The sequence below is a fragment of the Lampetra planeri genome, chromosome 13 (genome assembly GCF_965212315.1).
Source record: "Lampetra planeri chromosome 13, kcLamPlan1.2.h2, whole genome shotgun sequence".
Lineage (NCBI taxonomy): Eukaryota > Metazoa > Chordata > Hyperoartia > Petromyzontiformes > Petromyzontidae > Lampetra > Lampetra planeri.
Window position 1 is genome coordinate 2,286,126 of NC_136119.1, and position 19,475 is coordinate 2,305,600.

Sequence of the window (19,475 nt, forward strand, 5' to 3'; positions counted from 1 at the left end):
ATTTTGTTCATGCGCAGGGACAGATGTGTACAAAGGAGGCGGCGTATTTTAAACAAGATATGGATAATCTTGATTTGAAGCTTTCGTGAGCCTGATGACGACCGCTTGTGTTGCGATCGAAACGTCGTGATTTGTTTTATTTTATTTTTAACTACGTGACTTTACCGAAAGAACCAAAGAGTATGAGTAAAGATATGGATAATTGTGACCAAGACGAACCTTGTTAGCAAACGGATTATGGTGGCTGTCAGCGGTGCACAAGTTAAAATATATACACTCCACCATGCTTGAATTTGATACTGATTTATAACGAAAAATTATAGACACAAACGTTTCGGGCAGTGGCCATTATCTTAAAAATAAATGTGCCCTGTTAGGAGGCAGTGTTAATAATATCAGTATATTATGGCTGAGACCTGAGATTATTTTATGTCAAGTAAAGACACCAAACTTAATTATCCAGAAAAGCCTCACGGAGTCTCAAGGACTCTCTTTAATATCATTAATGCTTGTCTGTCATGTGGCAGAAAACGTGAGCATCTGGGGAAAAGCCACGCATACAAGGGGAGTAACACTAAACACTACCATCTCCGAGCCACCTTGCGGCCAACACAGGCTGGCATTTCCCTTCTAATATTCAGACGCCTAAATAAACCATCGCGACTCCCTAACATTCAACACTTACGATGACAAACAAACTGCAATCACACACGGTACATTTTATTTGTTTTTATTATTGGCGATGAACATTTTGTAATATTGCTAATGTTTTTTTTACTCTAACCCTAAATATAAAATTGCCTTCCTTTAATTATTTTATGCGTTTGCTGGACAAGACAATGCTACACTCCAGGAGTGATTGTCTAACATTTATTTGCTCTGCAACAAAAAATATAACTTTTATTTTAGTTTTTTTTTCCAAACAGGACCGGCTAGTGTTTGACACTGTCGCCCAGACGAGACTAATTACAAAAGAAAAAGGCACAAAATGAAACGTCAAAAAATAAAAAGCAAAGAAAACACAATTAGTGAGTATCTGATACTCTACACACAGCTGTACAGTAAACAGTTTTGCTTCAAGATAGGAAAATAGACAAGAAAACAATCTCTTCTTCGATAATAAAATACGATGTAAAAGAAGCCTTTTTTTAGTTCTGGTACAAAACCGCAAAGTGGGATGAAAAGAGACCCACTGCCTACGTGCGGTCCCACTACCTATGTACAACCATGCAAAAACATCATCGGTGGGGGGCAGGGGTGGGGGGCAGGGGGGGGGGTGCCGAGAGGCGGCCGTTCCGTCGCCTGCGACTGAGCTGGCGAGAGGCCGCGAGCCTCGAAGCGAATTTCGAACGAGAGCGCGCGGCTCTAGAAGCCGGCTGCGTCTGCGCTCTTCCCCCCCAAGTTCATCGTTAGTTTCGCCTGGCGCGCGAACTCCGAATACAATAAATACTGTACTGCTGCGAATACTGCTAAGGAAACACGACGTCGCCGCCACTGGTGCGGAGACGGGGGGTCGGGGGTGGGCGCACACACGCACGGACGGAAACACGTGACATGACACGCTCTCGATCGGCAGTGCCGGCGATGACGACGACGACGATGGCGACGATAATAACACTTCTCTCTCCGTGCACATCGCGGAGCGACATTCCTCCTCCGGACCGCATCTCTTCGTTCGCATCTTTTTCACTCGTCACGAGAAAAGGTGTAAAGTTTTTTTGTTGAAAGCGACCTTCTAGGAGATCTGCGCAAACCCAGACCGCTCCACGACGACACATCGTCAAGCTGGGATGACCTTCACCATTTCCTGCAGGCATCTCGAAGCGCCCGCACATCGAACCGTAGCGCGCGTGGCGGGTGCCTTTGGGCGAGTTCCGTTCACCAACGCTGGACGGGGCGTGCGAACCAAGGCATGTTTTGTGAACGCACCACGCACGAACTTTGACCCAACAGTGTGCTACGGGCGCAGGCCAGCGCGCGCGTCCCTGAACACTCCGAGGGCCTTCGGCCTTTCTGCTCGAACCAAAGGGTGAGAGCCGCCAACTGCGACCGAGGTGGGACGTCCCTGTCCGTGAGAGCCACGCGTGAGGATGTCCACAGCTGGGCCCATCCCTCCATCGCGAAAGACCACCGGAAGCCGCTTTGCATTTTTCTCCTGCTTCGTCCTCCTCTTTGTTCCGCTGGTTCTGAGCGCGTTGTTGGTGGCAATGTTTTCGGCGTGGCATGCCTCGTCCGTGACAAGGCACTGTCTTGGCCGTCTGACCCCCCCCGAACTCCCACCCCCCCCCCCACTAACTGCTAGGGTGGGGGGGGCCTCTACAAAAAAAATGTCACTTTAGTGCAAATAGCCCGGTGGTGGCCTGGGCGTGCCTTCGGAGCCTCTTCCCCGCGCCCTCTTCCAGCAGGTAGGACACATCCACAGCTGCATCAGACACGAAAGGACATTATTGTTCGTCAGGAATTTGTGCTTCAAACAATACAGTGGTAGTTAACAATAATAATACCGCCTGGGTGAATTTTACTCGTAGGCTTTCACGATAAATTTTACACTCCGTAATTGGTTACTTTTGGCGTAGATCCAGTGTAATGTACAATGCCAATTTTCGGATTTACCCTCCGGTGTACAGCCGAGCCTCCGTTTACGCCTGATGATGCTGGTTGTAATCTCCAGCAAAACGTCGGACAAAATCATAAACAACTTTGCTCGCTTGTCAAAGCAAAATCAGTTGGCACATTTGCCCACCACGTGGCAACTTGATTTGAGTGGCACTGTAGGGTGACGGGTAGGGTAAAGCTGAAAAATGTCATTGCACTGACACGATTTGACCCAAAAGTAACTAATTATGAATCATAAGGAGGCCAAATGTGAAAGTGCAATTGCAGACTTTGATGTGATGGTGGTGGCGCTGTTCGTAAACGACGGCCCCCCCCAGGATAGCGATGGGAGCTGCACATTCTCAATTGTCATGGCAAGGGGCAAGTTAACGAACAAGACAAACACTTGTCGATTTCCCACAAAGTTGAAATTCAACCGATTATCCTGGCTCCAGACAGGATAATAGGTTGAGGTGGTGTAACAATTATTTAATACGTCAAATGATTTTTGTATATGAGGAAGAATTTAGAATTTGCATGATTAATATCTGTGCTGATTTTTTGTTATTTTGGTTTTGTAACACATTTCAAAACTCCTGCCTTCTTCGGGATCCATGCAATGACCCTCGGTTTCCCTGGCAGAGTTTTTGTCTCTGTGGACTCCTAACTGGGCAAAATAGAGCCCGACTAACTTAATGCAACTAATTTATACGTTCATGGCTGCCAATCAATAAATACAATATTCACAATCGTAAAAACGTGTTTTTTCCATGGCCCTCGCCACAAAATTCCCCGTGCCAAATGTGGATTGGAAACCCGATGAAATATAGTCATTATGTAATCGCTATAGGCAGCCATCTTTACAGACACGCACACACATGCGCACGCACAGGCATGTACACGCATGTACACGCATGTAAAAACAAAGACAAAGATCCCCCGTATAGCCTTAACCGACTGTTGGGGGAAGTGCTGTTAGCGAGCACCTATGAAGGCCATCACGGTGCACGAGGTGTGGGTGGCCAGCACCACGCCCGGCCACCTTTGCCTCCCCAGTGGCGATGTTTACACACCGCACCAGGTACTCATTTGAGGCTCAGTCGACCTAGGGGAGACCCAGGGCTGGTTCAGATAATCGTCACTTTTGTTATTCGCGAGCGGGAATTGAACTCGGGTCGCCGGGTTCGCGGCGCAGCACGCGAACCGCTACACTACCCCTCCCCATACGCATGTACACACGCACAGTACCACCCCCCACCCCCCCGCTATCCGGCGTTCCCCCGGTGGGCTCGTGAAAATCCGCGAGTCATTATCGACGACGGCCAAACGGTCGCCAGCAATTTACCCGTTTTCCCCGGCAGCTTGGCCAGGAGGTGCAGGAGAACTCCGTCCAGCCTTTGCCTCTGCTCCCTTCGCTTGTCGTCGTCCGGTGGCTGCACACCGGGCGTTCGGGTCGCTGTGCTCTCCTCCCTACGTTCCGCCGCACGCGCTGGTGGGGCACGTGGCGGCAGCGGCAGCGGCGGCGTTACAGCGGCGCCGTCGCTCGCTGGGCTCTCGGGGACAGAGGGCGGCCGCGCCTTGGCCGGGAGGCCTTTGCTCTTCGCGCTCACATCCTGCTTGGCCTTGAGCTTGAGTTTGCCGCTCTTCCAGGAAGATCTTTGTGGGGGTGGGGGGAGGAAGAAATAAAAGTGTCACAAATGCAATGTAATCGGTAGGGGGGGGAGGGGATTTGTGCAAATAGGTGGCGACCAGGCTGAGACAATCAGCTCGCCCACGCTTGGTTTCATTGGAGATAGCTGCGATCAACATTCGAACCCAGGATCTCAGTGTGGTGGTGGCTCAGTGGTACATGACACATGGAGGTAAACTCAATTTGAAAATGTGTCTTTTGATTGCTGTTGCTAATTAATGCCTGTAGCAATAAACATGTGACAGCTGTAAAGCACTTTTACATTCATCTGCAATGCCTACGAAAATCGTAAATGCACTGCACGAGTGTTTTTATTCATGCGCGTTGTCAAAAGTGTCAGCACATTCGACGCTCATTCTTGGTTAATCGTGTTAAAGTAGCAAATCTGTGAGCGCAAGAAATATAATTGGCATTATCTCACCTTCCCCCATTCCTCTTGTAGTTTTCTGGAATGTAATGAGGCTGTGTTAGAACAGACAGAGAAGACGGGTGTCATCACTACATTTCCAAACCGTCCGCGCACATTCACCGTGACACGCAAGCGACAGAGCTCAGCGAACAAAATCCGGCGATCGTCCCCACACCCCGACAACCCCCCACCGCCACCTCCACCCCCTTTCTTTTTTTTGAGTCGAGCCGTCCGGCGGTTTGGCCACCACCGTCGCGTTAAATCCGCTCGCGCTGCGCTCCGGCCGTACCGAGAAGTCGCGCTTGGGCGTCAGCCTCTTGGCGAAGTGATCAAAGGCGTAGGGCTTGGTGCATGTGGCATAGCGGTTGCGGTGGATCTTGTAGAAGAGATGCGCCGACTTGTCCAGGCGGTAGTCGCAGATGTACACGTCCTGCTCCTCGGCGCCTTTCGGCCTCCCTGTACATGCGATTTCCGCGGGATGCACACAAGCACGCACATGCACACGCACGCACACAGGGACACGGGCACGCATGAGTTAATGCACGCGTGCATGCACGCACACGGGCACAATGCATGTATGCACGCACACATTCTCCTGTATGCATGCACGCACGCACTCACGCTTCAGCGCAAACTCTCACACGCTCGCACGCACACGCACGCTCGAATACACGCACACATGCTCTAAAACACGCACGCACGCATGCCCTTTTAAGGCATGTTTGCACGGACACGCACGCACACACATGCACACACACATCATTCATCCCACGCCCGCACGAAACATATTAGTAGACGGATGCATACGTGACCCCGGCAAGCGTGTGCAGTCGACACAGAACAGCGAGGTTACAGCCGTGCCTTCCCTGCAGTTGGGTAGTGGTGGCGGCTGCGCTGCTGCTGTGACTGCCTCTAAGCCAGCACTGGTGGAGGCAGCAGCGAGGGTTGGTGATCATCGTACGGATCGTGTGAAACTCCCTTCTCGTGGGCTATGTACCCTGTCTCTCCAGGAGAAGGCAGTGGTGCAAGTGGACTAATCGCCATCTGTTTCCATCTGTACATGGATAGAGTGCTGCCTCGCATGCACGGGTTTTCTCCGGGTGCTCCTCCCACTCGTATAATAAACACAACTCATCAATAATTGTCTGGAAACATTTTAAAATAATAGCCCGATGCAGGATCCTCCTGAAAAAAAAGAGTCATACGACTCAGTCTTGTTCTCCTGGATAAATAAGATAATTATTTGATTATTATTCTTATTATATTTCTGCAGCACTGATCATGCGGCAGTGCTGCAGCAGGGAAGCGTTTAGTTGGCGACAGCGAGCATGGGCACAACGAGTCGGGAGGCAGTGAGAGGGGGGGGGGGCGGCGGTGGGTAGCGTCAGCCATGCCTAAATGTTTTCACGTTGTCCTGAAGTTGGAGATTCACAATTATCATCGTATTTGCGCTCTGTGTGCGCGCGCGAGCGGGAGAGAACGCTCACGCTGTTTTTGCCACAGAGGACAAAGGAAAAGTAATTTCTTTGGTTGGCAAACTTCCCGGGGCATATATCAGTGTTTTTTTTCACATCTCATTTCTTGTCATGTACGCCGTGGATCGAACAAAACAACAACTGCTCCAGTTCTCTGCGCGGGTTTCCACCTCTGGCCTTTTGATAAGTGACTGCACTGCGCTGCCGTGCCAGTCAACTTTGGAGCTCACAACAGAGGCGTCTAATAAGAAATGCCATTTTGAGCATTTTCCCCAGGTACTGATGACATATCGATCTTGATCCTCGGTACTGTCAGCTCTTGGGTCACCTCGCGGCCCAGCAAGTTTCGGGAGGTTCCGCAGATCTCTTTACACGATCCACCCACCAGCCAGAATGCCTCCATTACCAATGGACCGCAGGCACGGAGATGGGCGAACATTGAACTTTTGGCTGTTCTGAGGCGTCGTTTGAGGTGAAGAGGAGCAAGGGCCTTGAGTTGTTCTGCTCCCTACCTTTGGAACTCTGTGCCAAGTCACGTTGAGAATGCAGCTGCCACAGTCGAATATTTTAACTTGAATATAATCAAACGGATTTGTTTGATTATCCTTCGGCCGGATAATAATTTACTTGGCCATTATTGTTCACTAGCGTCAAGCGTCTTCATTGTAAAGCGCGTTCGGATGAATCGCGTCAACAGCGCCACGTAAAAAGCAACGTCCGACGCGCTGCCTTGTACGTGCGTGCGTGCGTATGTGTGTGCGTCACTGCGCTGCTCACCCTTGCAGTACGTGTAGAGGTCCATGACCCAGCAGAGCTCCACGACGGCACGCAGGGGCACCACCTCGTACATGGGCACGCGGAAGAGCTCGTTGCGGTAGAAGCGGCGCGAGGGCGCGTGGTGCGTCTGCTGCGGCCGCAGGTAGTGGTGTCCGAAGGCAAAACGCTCGCCCCTGCGAAATGTTCGCGAGGAAGCCGGGCAAGAAGGTGGGAGGTGGGGGAGGGGTTGGGAAGAGAGAGCGTAAGGGATGCCGCCCTGTTCAGCGTCGTTCTCTCGTGCGCGCGTCCTGGGCAACCCGCGCCACACCCACGCCTGCGATCCTTCACGCTGTCCTCCTCCTGCATCGCCCCACCGCCTCCCACCTCCCCCACCGCCCTTGCCAGGAGTCCCCCCCGACTCACTTGTCGTTCTTCCATAGCTTCTCGATGCGGAAGATGTCGAGCTGGGTGGGCCCCGTGGCGGCCGTGCGGAGGTGGTAGGCCTGGCGGAGCGGCTGCCCCCTTGCGCCCCTCCGCTGCGGCAGCTCCGGCATGAGGTACACGCAGTCACCTGGTGGTGCCAGGGTGGGGGGGGGGAATGGAGGAGGGGGCATGGGGAGGAGGATGTGAGCACGGGTGAGGGGGGGGGGCGGCATGTGGGGCATAGAGGGAGAAGAGGGATTATCTCAAGGGGCAAGACATTTGCGTGGGGAACGCAGAGGTCATGGGTAGGTGCAGGAGGAGTCGAGGAAAAACATTGGAAAATGGGACAAGTCACAAACAATTCCTAAACGCACTCTATTTGTCGAGGAACACATCAGCTGGCTTCCAACCTCCATTTTACCAGGAGGGTGCAGAGATGAGGCGATGCAATCAGTACAACTGCATGAGCCAGATGAATTGTAGCATCGTGTGGCGGCTTGGGGAGGCCTTCATCCAGCAGCGGATAGATCATGACCGACGATGCACGAGCAAACGCAGTGCACTCACCCTGCTTCAGGAGCAGGCCGTCACGCAGCAGGCAGATGTAGTACGTGCAGCCGGGCTGCGCCAATTCTGGCTGCGGCATCATGAGCACCTCCTGTAACAACCGCACCTCCGATGAGCACAGTTGGCTACGTACGGTGGTAAAGAAGTTCAGCACATGTACATAAATACAACAGCGAGGATCAACGCAGCTGCTCCACCAACACTTTCCTCCCACATCGCCCGGCGCGTTCGCTACTCCACCTCCGTCCCAGCTACCCACGCAAAAGGGCCACGGCTTCCCCGCATGCGACAGCATAGGCGGCGAGGCGGCAGCGGGCGCAGGGAGGCAGTTGCCCCCCCATCCTCCATCCCCCACATGGCAGACTGGGAGGGGGGAGCCACCCCGAGAGCTTTTGCTCCACATAAAAATGCTGGTGGAGAGGGGGCAGAAGCCAATTGACTTCAATTTAAGAGTAAAATACATGTACTATATTAGTAATGTTTAGTCAAGTAAAATGTAATGTGCCGTAGATGATTTAAATGAAAAACAGTACCATTGAGTGGAGAGATGCTGCAGCCGAGGGGATGGGTTAAAAAATATAAGATAACAATTTTCCGTAATCCGAGGCCAGGATTCAAACTTACGTCCATGGTGTGTTAAACTAAGCTGCCTTGGTGTCCTATCCCCTTGGCTACAGCTCCTCCACACAACGGCCGTTACATTTCCCCTAAGTCCCTGCTACACCACCCCCACCCCATCCACCCGACTGACGGCCCCCCGCCCCCTCCTCGTCACGGAGTCAGTTAACCCCACGTTTGCCGTGTTACCCAACACTCCTGCCCCCGTGGGTCCGTCATCTGCATTGCGTAGCATGTTATGCATTATCCATAGGTTATGGGTCACCACATGTTGCCGTGAAATGCTCGGAAACAAAATGAATTGCTCCCTCGTTTTTAATATTTTATGTTAAAGCCGTTAACAAAACATCCTTTCCTAGTCCTAGTCGCAGCCGCCGATGGCCGAAGGCGCTGCCTCTGCTCTTGGGCAGAAATGCGACCCCCCCCAATATCCGAAATGCAACGGAAAAGTTGGGTGCGGATGCTGAAACGACAATTCAGTAAAGTTAAACATTTAATTTAAAAAAATAGGACTTGGGGGCCTGGCAAAAATGTTCGACGGCTTTGGACGATAATAAGGAGGTAAACACAGCAACACGCGATTCCTAGAGCTGAACACGTGCGCACGGCGAGATAGAGCCCAGCCCAAGGCAGCGGTAGTGTATGCGTTAACGTACGTGTGTGTACGTACACAGAATTTATTTCTCGCCGACACGTAGCCAACCGTACCGGAGGCAACGTGACGGGCAGGGCGACGGCAGGGAACTCACCCTCTCGACGGCGCGCGGGTTGCACTCCTCGCACAGGTAACGTTCGACGTCGGCCGTGATCTGCATGCAGTCGCAGTGCTGCCACACCTGCCGCCACAGACGACACGCGCGGTTACATTTTTACCGAACAACAATAACAACAACGAACAAAAAATAGAGGGATACATGCTGAAAGGAAAGGAGGAAGACTTTAAATAACTCGTTCAATTCCCACCCCCCACCACCCTCACGTCCGAGACCCCCTCTGTGCCAAGTGTGACCAGGGCGTACACCTCGGTAACCGTGGGACATTTCCCCGAGGTCAACGCGTGGCGCAGCTCCTAGATTCTTCTTCTTCCTTACCCCTCGGGTGTTTATTAAAAGAAGCGTTGAGCCAACCCTTGAAAAAAAATCCCCAACAATGAGCTCGGTTAACAAGGACGGGCACGACCTGTAACGTCGGGCAGTATGTTGACTGTTGGAATGTAAGATTCGTCGGAAATGTAACTGAATGAATTCTTTAATTAATAAAATGAAAGATAGGAAATGTATAGGAGGTCGCGTGGCTCCACCGAGTTCCTGCATTCGAGTCTGGCTATCAGCCACCCGTGGTTAAACACGGCTCTGAAGCGTCTGTGGTCTCATACCTGTCACCAATTATAGCAACAACAAAAATGGTGTATCACTTAATTTGGCTTATTCCAGCTCTGAGAATAAAAAAAAAATTCACTGCCATGCGATGAACAATCTTTTCAGGGCACAAAAAATATGGAATGCCACGAGTGTGGATAATGAGGCCTATTGATGTGTGACCTCGGAGGTCATTCTGTGACATAATTTTCCAAGGCCATTCTCTGACACAGGGTGATTCACTGCTTGCTTGAAGTGAGAGTTCCAAATAAATATTTCTCATTTCCTATTGTGATACCGAATGTAGAATTGCAATATAATTGGGAAACGTGAAAAAAAGTTCTGTTACAAATAAGACCTTGTAAGGGTGGAGAGAAATCTTAATACGTGCGTACACGTGCACGTGTGCTGGCCGGTCTAGCAATAGGGGCGCCACGGTGGCGAGATGTTAACTACCTTGCCTGGTATACAGGAGGTCGTGGGTTCCCGACCCTGACACCTGTATATTCGGAGTTTGCATGTTATCCCCATGGTCGTGTGGATATATCTCCGGGTCCTCCGGTTTTTCCCCTCCACATTTAGAATCAACATGTGTTTAGAGTATTTGGCTGCTGTAAATTTGCACATGATAAGCGACTTCGTTGAACTATCATTTGTGGCCAGGTCGCTTCTGAAAAAGGGCTATATAGCTCAGTCAGCCTTACCTGGTAAAATAACAAAACGATTTATAGTTTAAATAGTTTTATAGTTTCTAGTTTAGTTTAAATAGCTTATATATTTGGTGCTCGGCCAGCGAATGAGCCATCGTGTGGAGGCCTCTGGGTGGTGAATGTGGCGGACAGCAGCGATGGTTTGTACGACACACAATGTGCTTTTCTTTAACAGCGATATTCCAGTTAACGTTGTACAGTACTTTCGAAAGTGCTCTCCACGTTATTGAGATGCAAGGACCGCGTCAGTTGTTCATTTACTCACTATTGGCGGCACAACTCACAAAGTGGCAGGCGACTGAGAGCAGACCAAGAAGATTGCACGTTGTAATTAGAATTGATGAGAGAGCAGTGGGGTGATGAGTTCCAGAGTTTAGCCTTACGGGACGTGAAGGAAGAAGAGACAAAGTGCCGTACGCAAATTTACGAAAAATGCAACCCTCTGTTTCCCATCACGCTGACATTGACGGATCCCGCATAGGTTTGTCGCGGTTGCGCCGCTGTGTGGCTCTCCCCACGTGTTTTTTGGCCGTGCCGCTCCACGACGAACAAAACATCTAACATCTTTGCCGAACAATGAGCGGTACGACCCGAGTGCTTCACAGTTGCACGGACGGTAGCGCACAACGTGCGGGGAAAGGCAAGGCGGGGCGACTGACACGGCCGATTGTGACCGTGTTCGAACCGTGTTCACGACCGGGGCCCACTCGCGTGCGCCAGCACCCGTGCAGTTTGGGTTCGTGGGGGTACGGGGGGGGGGGCTGGGGGTGTGACGCACCTGGCACTTGTCACACTGGATCATGAGGCCCTCGTCACGCAGAAGGCCGCAGATGCAGCGGATGATGTCGTCGTCCCTGTCGTCGGCCCCGCGCTCGTCCTGTTGCTCACGTCCTGGCGACTCGGCCGCCCCGGGCCCGGCCGTCGACGTCACGTCGGGCGCGCGGGCATCGGCGCGCGTCCTCCTGCCGTCCGCTCGCGGCGGCGGCGGCGGCGGCGGCTCCTGATCCTCCTCCTCCTCCTCGGCGTCTCCGGCAGACAGGCAAGGCGGTGCCACCGAGTCGCGCGCCCGCTGGTACGCCTTACGCAGGCGGCACAGCTCCCGGCCCAGCGGGGACCGCCGCCCGTGCCATCTCTGCGGTGACGGTGGCGGTGGTAGTGGTAGTGGCAGCGGGTGTGGGGAGAAAAGTGGAGGAGCGGTAGCATAGCGGTTAGTGCTACTCGGCGACCCGAGTTCAATTCCTGCTAAGGGCCAACATCAGTCACGATTATCTGAACCGGTCCTGGGCCTCCCCTAGTTCGACTCAGCCTCAAATAAGTATCTGGTAAGGTGTGTCAACATCGCCACTGGGGAGATAAAGGCGCTACACGCTGTGTTGGCCACCCACCCCCTCATAGGTGCTCGCCAACAGCACTTGCCCAAACAGTCTGTTACAGGCTATACGGGGGATCTTTGTCTTTGGGGAGAAAAAGTTAAGGCTGAAGGTCAGGAGAGGTGACCGGGTGGCGCAGGGGTCATCGAACCTGAGTCAGTGAGCTCACATCCTGGGTTTGAATCGGAGTTTAAAGCTGCCCGTGATTACGACTGGGTTCCCAGGTATGGCTTGGGTTCCAACGACTGCGCATGAAGCACGTGAATGTTAAATACGGCGTTCCCCTTCATTTGGCGATCAAAAATCCATTCATCTGTAGCAGTGCGTGTGGGAGAGCGCATTTCCTCGCATGTAGATAGAAATGGGCACTTGAAGCGGAGACATCACACGGGAGATATCCCAGGTGGTTTTGTGATATCTCCTTCTGTGGGCCGTGCTCGAGCACAGGGTGATTCACTGCTTGGTGAGAGTTCCAAATGGTTTTCGTAGTCTCATGACGATGCCAATAGCTCAAATGTAGTACAATTGGGGAGAAAACAAACAAAAACGACTAATTGGAAAGGGGAAAAAAAGGCGAGGTCATGTGTCAGGGTCCATGATGGCAATTCTTGGGGTGGCCTGGGTGCTGGGCGGGGTGCCTGTGTCGTTTCGATTTGTTTCTCCACGGTCGGCACCTGGCGCTGAGAGATAATGACATGGATATGGATCGACGCGGGTGCTAACTAATCAAGTGGGAATCGATCCCGTGCGAGTCAACCCATCGATCTCTACCTCTCTTTCAGACAACGTTCAAGGCGAGGTGAAAGCCAGAGGTGGCTGGGTGGCTCAGAGGTCAGAGCGATCTGCCGGTAACCGCTGATAGCCTGCGATCGGAATTCAGGTATCGGCCGCTCGGGTTTTAAACCGGGTTCTCCAGTGCAGCGAGTCGGTGGCCTCAGCCCTCCGGTTCCCCGCTCCACCCCCGAAGGACGACGGCAACGGCCGAGGCCTCTACCTCGGCGGTCCTGAAGACGAGCGAGATGTCCGAGTCGAAGTCGTCCACGCTACGGTAGCGGCCGGCCTTCACCTTCCGTTCCACGGCCGTCAGCTCCAGCGCGTCCACCGGTGCCGAACCGCCGCACTCGGAGCGCCGGAGGTTCTGGGCCCTGCGGCAGCGCGAGCGAGACGCCGCGTGTCATTCTCTCCGTTTTGTACAAGAAATTGCAAACCAAATAATACTACACCAGTTTAACACGTAGGGTTTCGTGACCAATATCATCCATAATATGGGTTTTTTGGGTTAGATCGGGTAAATATATCAAGGTCTTGTTAAACCCGCCACCATCCGACACAGCCAATTAGTATGGTTTGTCACGCAAACAGAACATGCCAATTCGTTCTAACGAATTGGCAATAAGAGCACACAAGCGTTGTCATGACATCTACCCCTCTATTTAAGGAATGAAACAGGAGGACTTTTCCACAAATATGGCTGATGAAGCTAGTTGTAATTACTGGTGCAAGTCGTACTCAGATTGTAAATGATGTGGCTTGGCTCTCCAACACACCGGTGTGCTGTACTAGTCACGAATTGGCATGTTCTCTTTACGTGACAAACCTTACTAATTAGCTGTGTCGGGTGGTGGCAGGTTTAACAGGATATTGATATATTTACCCGATCTAACCCAAAAAAACCTGTATTATGGATACTACACCCCCTGCTGTCCATATTCATCAGGAAGGTATTGCATTGAGATGTTTGGGCCAATTCAATTGTTAAGTGTGTAACATTGTTAAGTTCCATTGTTAAGTGTGCTTCCGGGAGAAAGCAGAGGCATAATAAGCACTCCTATCAAGTTTTGTAGTGTTTGTTGTTTTAACTTTCTGATCCGCCCCTCATCGGATTTCTCCAGGAAATATATTCAGATTCCGATTCTAATAAAACTCCGCCACCTCATAGCCGCCTCGGAAACACATGGGGTTTCGGGAGTCTCACGAATCGGCGTGATTGAGAAATCCTGTCCTCCAAAGTGCTGGGTCCCAGCCGTGCACCACTACGCCCGGCTCTGCTTGGAAGCAGAATACCGGAGGCAGGCATGCTGCTGAAAGGGCCGACTGCTGAACGAGAGGGGCCGCTCATTGGCGTGGAAGTCCACGTGGATATTAGCGTACGAATGCGACATCTCCAGACGGTGGGCATATTTATTTTACGGAGAAAAAGAGGCAATCGTCCGCAGCGATGGGAGTCAACAGCATGGACGGCTGGGGGAAGTGAATTCCAGTCGATGGAGGGACAGCAGTGAGAGAAGCCACATCCCACTTAGCAACATTATCGAGTTATATTGTAATGGAGAGTGGCGTAAGATGGGTTGCCTTACTCTTGTCTGGGCGGGATTGTGAACACGCGGGAGGCTTGTGTTCGACCCTCAGCATCTGTAAACGGTAAAGGCGGCAAGATCAATACCACATAGCATACCTCCACCGTACAACACACCGAATGCTGCCGACAGTACGCTCGCGGTGCGCGCATCGCTCGCGTGTGTAAGGAACAAAGTTTTTTCATTTGTGTACGTTGTACATAATGGGTTCACGTGACCCTGCCAGCCACAAGAGGCTGCTCAATTTACAGGAAGATAAATTTTTTGTGTTTTTTTTTTATTAATACATGAAATCACAACCACAAATCTCAACAATTCGTCAAATCACACCCTGCATTGGCGACCTCTTCACGTCATGGGATATACCAAAGTGCCAAAATGTAAACTCTGCGCCAATGCGGCAAATCAACGACACCGAGTCCATTCTAGAGGGGCCGCGGTGATGAGGGAGCGTAGAGCGATGCTGCGCAGAAACCCCTGACGCTGACGAGGGGTCAAGGAGGCCGGCAGACGGCTGCGAAAGCGGAGTTGCAAAGCGCGAGGCCGCCAGACATCTGGGCGGTCTGTCACGACTCTCCGTCACATTTCTCCATTTTTGTTCTTTTCTGTCTCTTGTCGCGGTGGTGGGTTTTTTTGGAGGGTGGTTGAGGGGGGGTTAATCACCACCCTCCGTGTAGCCTTAACAGACTGTTGGGGCAAGTGCTGTTCGTGAGCAACTATGAAGGCCGACACGACACACGAGGGGGTGGGTGGCCAGCACCACGCACGGCCGCCTTTGCCTCCGCAGTGGCGACATTTACACACTGCACCAGGTACTCGTTTGAGGCTGAATGGACCTAGGGGAGGCCCATGACCGGTTCAGATAATCATCGCTGGTGTTGGCCGTGAACGGGAATTCGAACCCGGGTTGTCGGGTTCGTAGCGCGGCGCGCTAACCGCTACACCACCACTCCCCACCTAACCACCACCACCCTGCATCCCCGACCCACTTTTTATTTTTTTGTCTCTCTCTCTCTCGGCCAGCAACCGCAGCCGAAACAATGCGCGAACCGATGCTGTTTAGCGCAACTCGCGATCAATGCTGCACACGCACGCACCCCGTGCGGCCCGCCACAGACCCCCCCCACCCACCCCTCATCTGCTTCCCATTTGACATTTCCATTAGGGGCAAAGCCGCTCGGCAAATACGTCTCGGTCCCTTGCCAAGGCCTTTCATGGGGCCTGGAAAGAAGGGGAGGGAATACAGGGGGGGGAATCGAAAAAAACGGGGAGCGAGTTTGGCGGTAGCATGGCGGGGGGGGGGAGAGGAGAGCGAGGGAGCGACATCGTCTGTGAGACGAGGTTGCAGCCAAAAAACAGGGTTGCGTTTCTCTTCCCACGTCCCTTATTCTAAAGCGCTACCATGGCAACCTTTTCATTACTCGCTGTCAGCGGATAATGGTCCTGGCAGGGAGGCACCGGGCCGCCAGAATTCGGGATTCCTTTTTGGTTATTTATTTAAAGTATTTATCTCCATACAGTGTAACGCGTGCACGTCTGTCCGTCTGTCTGCCTCCCTGTGTGGGTGAATTATAATAATAACGGTATTAATGATAATACAATTCACTTGTCAATCCGCTGCTGGATGAAGGCCTTCCAATGCTGTTTCAGTCATCGGGGCTCCAGGACTGGATTTCATGTTAAATCCAGGTCACCCGGTTCAGATTGCAGTGTGCTAACCACTGTGCCACTGCCTCCCCCCCCGCCTCCCGTGTTGTGTGTGTGTATTTATATAAATAAGAAAACAACATTAATATAATTTATTCATACAGGACATTCACTGCGTTTCTTGACTATTTTGTCAGCAGAGTTCTCCGTTGGGAGGTTGGGCCAATTCCTTATTGCTCACGCACGTTTCACATGTGGGAAGAAACCACAGCACCCAGAGGAAACCGAAGCACACGATGGGACAACGTGAAAAGGATCCCCACATACAGGTTCAACAAACCCTCTTGTTGTACTGCCATCTCCTGGCCAACTCAACAGCCGAGTGGATTTTGGGAATCACAAATACACGCGTTCTGCCAGCTCCTCGTCGCGAAAAGTACCGGACGCTCAATGCGTGTTGCCGCCACGACCGGCATATCTCGAGCACGTGTGTGCGTGTGTGCCCGGAGCTACTCAGGAGCGCCACTCTCAGCTCAAAACAATGAGCGGGGCATTGGGCGGATAAAACGCGGCGACGGGCTGGCACCACGGCGGGGAGAGCAGGTCGTGCTCCTGTCAGTCACTCCGGTCTGTTGAGCCACGGCAGCTCGGTCCGTCCCTGTGACCTCGTGCCAGCGAGCCTTCGGTACTCCGCACAGAATCGAAGTGCACTTACTCTGGCACGAGCACTTTGTGACGTCGCTGACATTTAAAGCGGTGAGCAGCAGCTGTCGCGTGGCTCTTGTTGTAGACACTCTGACACGCGCGCGCGCGCATGGTGCCACAGTGGTGGAGCTGAAAGGAGGCATGGTGATGGTGATGCGGGTGTGTGTGTTGGGGGAGAAGAGGTGAACGCTGGGCTGCCAATGTCCAGGGTAGGAGCCCGCATCGACTAGGCAAGTAACGATGATTAAATTCATCGATTGAAAATAAATTCTCATGCCGAACGATTCGTGCTCGAAATCGTGCGTTGCGTGTATTGATTTGGATTCTTCGCTACTGCTACCCTTGGTCTAACAGAACAGATGAGACAGAAAAAAGACAACCCCCCCCCCACCCAAGACAAAAACAAAACAAATAATACAAATGAGATGGTACCAACGTGGCAAACCAAAAAAACAGAGAGGCTCTTGAATTGAATCGAATCGCGACACCAAATCGCGATACTAAACCATCAGGTGCAGGGTGGGCCGAGGGTTAGGAAACCTTACCACAGGCTTAGTATCAAGCGCTGCCTCCGAAAGCCGGGCACCCGAGTCCAGCTCGCAATACGTTTGCCCACGTGGCGTTGCACCATCCCACGAGTGCCGCCGCTTTGCACGGTGGTTTGCGGTCGCGTTGGTGGGAGAGCGTTTATAAAAGAAAATGTAATTCTCCGTTTGCGGTGGTGTTTCTTCTTCTTCTTGCCTTTGCTCTAATATCCCCGGCTCGGTCACACGCATCAACATCCCACGCAAGCCCTTCGCTGATCCCTCTATCAAATTTCCACGCAATCTCTCACACCCGCGAGAGACAATTTACCAGCAAAGCCACGGCAATTACGGCCTTGATACTTGATGAAATCCCTGGATGATCTGGCCACGAGAGGAATCCAATAAAAGAGGGCTGCCTAAGCCTAATGAACTTACTTAATCCTATTTGCCTATTGTGGGTTTGCGCCGTTAATGAATAGGCACAACCCACGCGGTGTCGTAACCTGGCCGCGGCTGGGTCATACCTTCCCCGCCCCTGTGCTATTATGTCGCCCTGATCGACATTTCTTTGGTTTCTAACAAAGATTAAAAGCATTTATGCATTGCCTCTCATTGCCTCTCTATAACTCTCTGTCCGTCCGTCCGTCTGCCTCGCCATCTGTAAATTGGGGTCATCATAGCTCTTGTAAAGATCATCCGATACGAACGAAACGTTGCTATGAAGTCGTGCTGCCACTTCGAGATGAATCCAGCCAAATTGATCCATGAGGGTTAACCCAAAGCGCGGACAAAAAAAAAAGACCAGCGCTAAAATGACCGGGCACGGCATCCCGCTCCTTCGGCCAAGGCGCTGAGCCCTGCTGTCTCATCGCAGCGTGCGGTCATACTGCTCACCGTGCGGCCGATGCGAGCGCTACCGTTATTATTACTACTACTACTACCACCTCTAATTAAATACTTCCGTGAACAAACACGCTGAGGAAGCGTTACGGAATGCAGGCACGTGCGTGACTCTTTCTTCCCTTTCCCTCGATTTTGTCGGCCCCTGCGTTGGGAGTTCCTTCAAATAAGAAGACCCTTCGGCCGTGAGGCCCCACTGAGAGAGAGCTGTGCTGAACATTGCAGGAAGGAACGATGCACACATTGCCAGGGGAGTCGCTTGAAGCAGTCGCTCTTTCGCCACCGTCATCCGGAACAACATTGGAGATTTTTCCCAAAAAATGTAATTGGAGGAATAACGACGCGAGACGAACATTGACCGTCTCAGATCTGCTGACAGCAACAGCCATTTTAACAACAACAAAATGGTAATAAAACCTACAGGAGTTGACGGGAGGACTTAATATAAAACAGGTCGCAAAAGGGTTACATTGACAGCAGAGGGCGGTGGAGCAAAAGCCACTGTTATCCCGTACTTAACGCTCCGACGTCCGTGCCTCCCAGCCTTGGCCAACCCGCGGGATGGAGAGGGCCTCCCGTCGCAATGGAAATTCAACGTCGTGCGATCGAGTTCAGAGCCCTGAGCGGCGAACGCCGTGTCGCTCGGTGACCAAACGCACGGGTGCTCACGTTCCCCGGCGGCGTTGGGGGCGACCGAACGCCGCCACCGACCCCGCGGAGGGAGCAGGGAAGGGGGGGAGCGAGATGTTAACTACCTCGCCTGGTATACGGGAAGTCGTGGTTTCGATCCCGACCCTGACGCCTGCTGTGTATTTGGAGTTTGCGGTGTCTCTCTCTCTCTCCCCGTGGCCGCGTGGATTTTTCTCCAGGTCTTCCCGGTTTTTCCCTCCACATTTAGAATCAACATCATGTGTTTAGAGTCATTTGGCAGCGATACAATTTCCACGTGATAAGCCACTTCTTTGTAATAGCCAGGTCGCCTCTGACAAAGAGCTCTATAAGCTCAGTGGGCCTTACCTGGTAAAAGAAAAAGAATGATTCTCCTTGCCTCGCCACTCCGCTTGCCGTTTACCCAGCCGATCGATGCCCTTTATTTGACCGAGCGAGAGTTCGCTGACCCACCAGAGACCTTCGCAATCTGAGTAGAGTGGAGGCAGCTACTGTACTGGGTTTTTTTTCTCTTTTTGTTGTTGTCATTTTTATTTCTGGGCAATTTTCAGATTTGGGACGTCGGAAAAGTCACCGTCACCACCGCAGTCAGCGGTGTCTCACATTGTTACACACAGTCAGTGTTAAAAGAAAACAAATAAATTAAATCACGACGTTTCGGAGGCAACACGAGCTTCCGTCTTCAGGTGAAACCGTCAC

At 52.1% G+C, this 19,475-nt stretch overlaps 1 pseudogene across 1 annotated transcript in view; it reads right to left on the reverse strand.

Annotated features, from left to right (window-relative positions):
- Positions 1-714: 714 nt before the first annotated feature.
- Positions 715-19,475, reverse strand: part of LOC144721904 (histone-lysine N-methyltransferase ASH1L-like) — a 106,415-nt pseudogene continuing 87,654 nt past the window's right edge. The window contains exons 17-27 of the transcript XR_013585998.1: positions 14,329-14,383; positions 12,966-13,116; positions 11,380-11,733; positions 9,283-9,369; positions 7,916-8,006; positions 7,349-7,496; positions 6,947-7,119; positions 4,984-5,150; positions 4,707-4,747; positions 3,941-4,251; positions 715-2,422 (exon numbers count right to left, since the gene is read on the reverse strand). The product of XR_013585998.1 is annotated as a histone-lysine N-methyltransferase ASH1L-like (transcript). The remainder of the gene's footprint in view (positions 2,423-3,940; positions 4,252-4,706; positions 4,748-4,983; positions 5,151-6,946; positions 7,120-7,348; positions 7,497-7,915; positions 8,007-9,282; positions 9,370-11,379; positions 11,734-12,965; positions 13,117-14,328; positions 14,384-19,475) is intronic.